The following is a 6,176-nucleotide window of genomic DNA, read 5'->3' on the forward strand; positions in this document are numbered from 1 at the left end:
GGTAGGTCAGCGAAACTCATCATGGACCGTACCATATCTAATAATGTACGATTTCTCCTTTCAAAGACACCATTGAGCTGAGGTGTATAAGGAGGTGTCCATTGGGATAATATCCCATGGTCCTTGAGGAAGTGAGTAAACTCTGTACTTAAGTACTCACCTCCTCGATCTGATCGAAGAGTTTTGATACTCTTTCCAGTCTGGTTCTCCACCTCATTCTTATACTCTCTGAATTTCTCAAAGGCCTCGGACTTGTACTTCATTAAGTACACATATCCATACCTTGAGAAATCATCAGTAAATGTAATGAAGTAGGAGTAACCTCCAATGGCATGAGTTGACATGGGTCCACATACATCACTATGTATGAGTTCCAACAACTCAGTGGCTCTCTCTCCAGTTCCACTAAATGGAGAGTTGGTCAGTTTTCCACGAATGCAAGGCTCACAAGTTGCATATGACACATAGTCGAATGGATCTAGATATCCATCATTTAGCAACTTTTGAATCCTTCTTTCATGGATGTGACCTAGCCTACAATGCCACAGGGTATGCACTGTTCAACTCATCTTGTTTCCTTTTGGACACATTTACATTCATGATATGTGGAGTGGTGTCTAACATAAATAAACCATTATGCAATGTTCCTTTCGTGATGATCTTATCATCTAATAATATCGAACAACCATTGTTCTCAAAAACAAATTTATATCCACTAACTGTTAAACATGAAATGGAGATAATGTTTTTGATAATAGAAGGAACAAAATAACATGCATCTAATGCAATAAAAGCTCCACTAGGCAGATGTAGGGCGACCTCGCCAACAGCTAATACAGCAACTTTTGCTCCATTACCCATCTTGAGGTCCATCTCGCCTCTCTCTAGTCTCCTAGGCCTTGCCAGAACCTGCAACGAATTGCATATATGATAAGCACTACCGGTATCTAATACCCATGTGTTATCATAAGAGTCTGACAAATGGAGACTGATCATGAATGTACCTGAAGCTTCATCAAGCTTTTGTTTCGCCCTTTCTGCAAGGTACTCTTTGCAGTTTCTCTTCCAGTGCCCATCTTTACCACAGTGGAAGCACTGGCCTTTGTCCTTTGTTGGGTCTTTCTTAGCAACCTTTGCTTTACCTTGTTTGCCCTTGCCCTTTCCCTTCTTAAGGGACCTTTGTGCTTTCCTTTCCTTTCTGGTCTCACCAGTGTAGAGAACTGGCTTCTCTTTCTTAATAGTACTCTCTGCCTCCCTCAACATATTGAGGAGCTCTGGGAGAGTCACCTCAAGCTTGTTCATATTAAAATTCATTATGAACTGTGAAAAGGAATCTGGTAGGGACTGAAGCACAATGTCCACACACAAGTTATCCTCTAGGACCATTCCTAGACCTGTGAGTTTCTCTATCCACTCAATCATCTTTAGGACATGGTTCTGAACCGGTGTCCCCTCAGTCATCCTAGCGCGGAAAAGGCTCTTGGATATCTCATATCGTTGAGTCCTTCCCTGTTCCTCAAACAATTTACGGACATGTAGGAGAATGGATCTGGCATCCATCTTTTCATGTTGTCTCTGTAACTCTGGAGTCATAGAGCCCAACATATAGCACTGAGCAAGAGTGGAGTCATCAATGTACTTCACGTAGCGAGCGATCTCATCCTCGCTTGCCCCTTCTTCGGGCGTAGGCATCACTGTATCAAGGACGTACACGATTTTCTCCGCTGTGAGAACAATTCTCAAGTTACGAAGCCAATCCGTATAATTTGGACCAGTGAGGCGGTTGACATCAAGTATGCCACGTAAGGGATTTGAAAGCGACATTTTCTGAAAATAAAGATGTAGCAAAAAATGAATAACATGCAGATTTTGCAAGAAATAAACTATCAAGATATGGACTTCTATCTTAATATGCTCCCACTATTTTACTAACGAGTCACGCGACACCCTCAGCACGTGAAACGGAAGTCTCCGGCAGACTTCTAGTGGGGATCAGGATCCAATCAGCGTCTTAGTGTAATCTTGAGGGACTCGACCAATCACACTAAGCCTAAAAGGTAGACAACTCTTGCCGATCACAATTCCTTGTGATTCCCGCCCTGTTCGGCCTCCGAATCACCATGGCCTCGAGGGACTCGACCAACCATGATGCTCGGTTAAGTCAACACCTTCGTTACAAGATGAGTCTGATTTGATGATATACCCTCGAGGGACTCGACCAAGCATATCATGCCCTCAGGTCACCGGTGACATCTCTATGTCGTAAGCAAGATAGCGAATCGCGATATAGGTGAGTCTCGAGGGACTCGACCAACTCAACCTACACCGGGATTCGGTTCCTACTCATAACGATGGAAGGCCACGTGGGTCAATCTAATTGCCTCACGTTTACCGACTTAATATTATCGAGAGATGTTTCTATGATTTGGTCTCCTAATATGACATGTCACACATAATCATATTTAATATATATCTACATCGCATGCAAATATATATACATATCTAGTATGTGTATAAGCAATCACACCAGATGATCATGGACCACAACCTAATATGATTAGGCCCGAGCCAGTAGGCCTAATCACTCACATCAAGATCTATGTGTGCAACGGTGCATCTCCATGCCTTGTGATCGTCCATCTCGTCCTCGTCGGTTCCGTCGACATCTTGATGCATCTCTATGCATCACGATCGTCCGTCTCGTGGGTCCCGCTATGGCATCCACTCTCCCGCTGCGCCTCCTCATGTGATTACAACTTAATCATAGGCACGCAGGCCCGACAATAAACGAGAAATATAATGGAGGTTCGCAGACCTCAATAATAATAATCACAAGTACACACATCACACGGTCCATGATCATCCGTTCACTCATCATACATCACATGTATAAATAATCATCATCATGTAGGACTACTAGATAATAATAAAAATAATAATCAACTAAACCTTTTAATTAATTAATATTTTCTGAAATCAGGGATATATAGGGAATTTCTCAATTCCTAAGGGTATTTTCGTAATTTGGACAAAAGACAGAAACTGGAATTTCTCAAATTCCGAGGGGCAAAACTATCTTTTGCCCAGAAAACCCTAATACCATTTGCCCTTTTTGCTGCTGCCGCCGCCGCCACCCTGCCGGTGGCGGCCTGTGCGGCGAGGGGCGGGGCGCTGCCCTCGCCTGCGGGTGGCACGCCCGCTGGCAGCGCTGCCGCTGCAGGTGGGCGCCCCCGCGGGCGTCGCCGCCTCCGCGGGCAGTTCTGTCGGCGAGGCAGCGCCCGCAGGCGGTGCTGCCTCGCTGGCGGCCGCCCCTGCGGGGTTTTTGCCCGTGGGAGCAGCGGCCACAGGCGCCGCTGCCCTGCGGTGCCTCAGCCCGCGCTGCTGCCCCGCGGCGCCTCTACCCGCGGGCTCAGCGGCCGCAGGCGCCTCTACCCGCGGGCTGCCAGCCCCGCCGGCCGCAAGCCTGCTGCAAGCAGACCGCCGGCCGGCTGCTGGAGACGCAGCCCCTGCGCTGCCCGCCTTCGGCTGCGCTGCACGCACGCAGATCGAGGGCAGCAACTGTTGCTGCCCTTTCTCACTTTTGCGTCAACGATTTTGACGTCAATATTCTTCCTAAACACAACACACGCAGTTCAAAACCAATCATTCGCACGAACAACCTGGCTCTGATACCACTGTTGGGAAATCATAGGGGGCGACATCATATGCGCAGCGGAAGAACAAGAAAACAAAAATCCCCGATTCCCAAAAAGATGTTCATCGTCGTGCGAAGATTGGTGCGCAAAATCCGCAAAAACACAAAACTGCGTATAGAGATTGTGTTACCTAGGGAGATCGTATATCCCTGTTTCCTTGCAGATCCTTAGGAGAGGGTGAAGGAGGTCAAGCGTCCTCCTCTCTAGCGGTGATCCACACAGCAGGGTTGCGACGACGCTCCTCAAAACTCCAGGCCTACTCTGAGGTGGAGAGGGAGAGGAGAATAGGAAGGGCAAGCAAAGACTCTAGCCTATGAGGCTGTGAATCCCTCCTATTTATAGAGATCCCGTGTCAAAACCCTAATGGGTCCTTTCCCTAGTGGGTATTGGATCTGCATCCAATAAGACAAGGGCTCCGTCGGATATCTCATATCCAAACCTCTACTCATCGCAATGCCTACCATATGTGTGTGACCCTCTAGGCCCAATATCGAGCTGGCCGTGAGTCATACCTGTCAGAACTCCTTCTAACTCAGTGAATTATTATCTCTGTAATAATTCACTCGACTCATCGACTACGGAAGTACTAGGCCACTACGCCGTAGTCCCCAGACGATACAGGGGAATCCAATCCATTGGACCTGTCTGTCCTCAGTTACCATGTACCTATAGTCCCTCATCCATCTAATATCCCAGAGACCGTATATCGAGCATGGTGCTGTCAGACCCATACGGTTTCTACTCGAGTCTCGCTCTAATCGGATTCTCCCGGAGAACTCTTTCTCTCTCAACCCGAATGACCCTGGCCAGGGATTTGTCTGAGCAAGAACACATGGGATATACCTCTCATGATGCTGAGAGTGGATGATCCTCTATCGACACTCAATAGCCCTCGTAAGGTCGACTACCACTCCCAATGGCCAGCTGTACTAGATCTGGGAACAGCCAAACCTATAAGTCTGGTATCAAAGAGTGGAGCACTCATACAGGACATCCTTGGTGTCTCAAGTCTAAGAACCAGATACACCACTAGGACTACGGAATCGTTGTCTGACAATAAGGCATCATCAACCATCCAGCATTCCGTAAGCGGATCAATCAGTGAACTCATTCTCCAATGAGCACCTGTACTGTATCCCTAGTGTCCCTACACGAGCAGCTATGAGACCAGCTGCATCCATCATATGGACGGGTATACAGCACACCAGTCTATCCGGTTATCACGATGTCCCTCTCGAGTAACCTATGACCGGGATTATTTAGGATATGTGTTTAAAGGTGAATCGGTCTCATTATCGTGATCTCATCACGATCCGATTCCCATTGCACAAATCCAAGGACATCACAATATATATGCATTTATGCAATAGTTATAAAGTGATATACGCCAAAATATAATAAGCAAAAAGATTCTGTATCAAGTCACACGTGCCATCACTCACGTGATTGGCTTGCTGGGCACTTATGACTAGCAATACCGTACCGTACCGGTACCGAGCCCGGGTCGAAACGCCAGTACGGTACGGTACGGCGAACCTTGCTAAATAGTCCCATGTTAGTTGGGTTGGTGGCCTCTTTAGGCTTGTAAATAAAGGTTGTGTCATGTAGACACGTGTGAGAGCTTTTCGGTCTGTAATGGACCATTTTACCCTTTGTTGTGCAACTATTCAGAGCTTGTAAAGTCTGTTTGTAATTTGCATTGTCTATGAAGTGTTTTTCGGACATGTTTGCTTGTGGATCCCGATTGAGGCGTTCTCTTTAACTCGTTCTCTCTTTTGTTGGTCCTAAGGGATAATGGGAGGCTTCGGGGAGGCTGACCTTTGCGGACGGACGCGCGAGGGTGCCGCACGCCTTAGGCAAAACCAGCTAAGGTCGTGACATTATGGTATCAGAGCGGGACAAGCACTCATAGAAACATTTGACATGCAAATGTGGGTGACCTAGCGGGGCTGCGTTGAGGGGAGTTAGCAACGCGCGACCGTTTAAGGGAAAACGGGCATAGAGATGTAGGGAAAAGAGTCGCTCAGAGGAGCGGGCATCTAACATTGGCATTCTGAGGAATGGCCAACCCTTCGCGCAAGAGGCACCACGAGAACAGGCAAGCTTGGAAGAATGCGGAGCGCACAAAGGTTGGGATGGCTGAGTTTGAGCTACAGCTCAACGTTGACAACTATACTTGATGGTGCTCTAGGCAAGCGAGGCGCTTGGCAAAAATGAGACCATCCAAGGTGGAATGAGTTGTTCAACGACCAAAAGAGTTATGCAAAGCTCATAGAGGTGAGGGGAATTGCTAACTCGAAGAATTTGGTACTCATGCATGGGCTTGTATGCGGACGATGGAATGTTCGTGGCCATCCCAAGACGGCCGAGACTCGGCGCCATGGAGCATTGAAACTTTCTCTTCGGCATGCAAAGGATATGTCCGGGAGAGGCTGAAGTGTGCAACGAGTTCAGCATGTTGCTAGGCCTTGAGGGGTGCAG

The sequence above is a fragment of the Musa acuminata genome, chromosome BXJ3-5, assembly GCF_036884655.1.
Source record: "Musa acuminata AAA Group cultivar baxijiao chromosome BXJ3-5, Cavendish_Baxijiao_AAA, whole genome shotgun sequence".
NCBI lineage: Eukaryota > Viridiplantae > Streptophyta > Magnoliopsida > Zingiberales > Musaceae > Musa > Musa acuminata.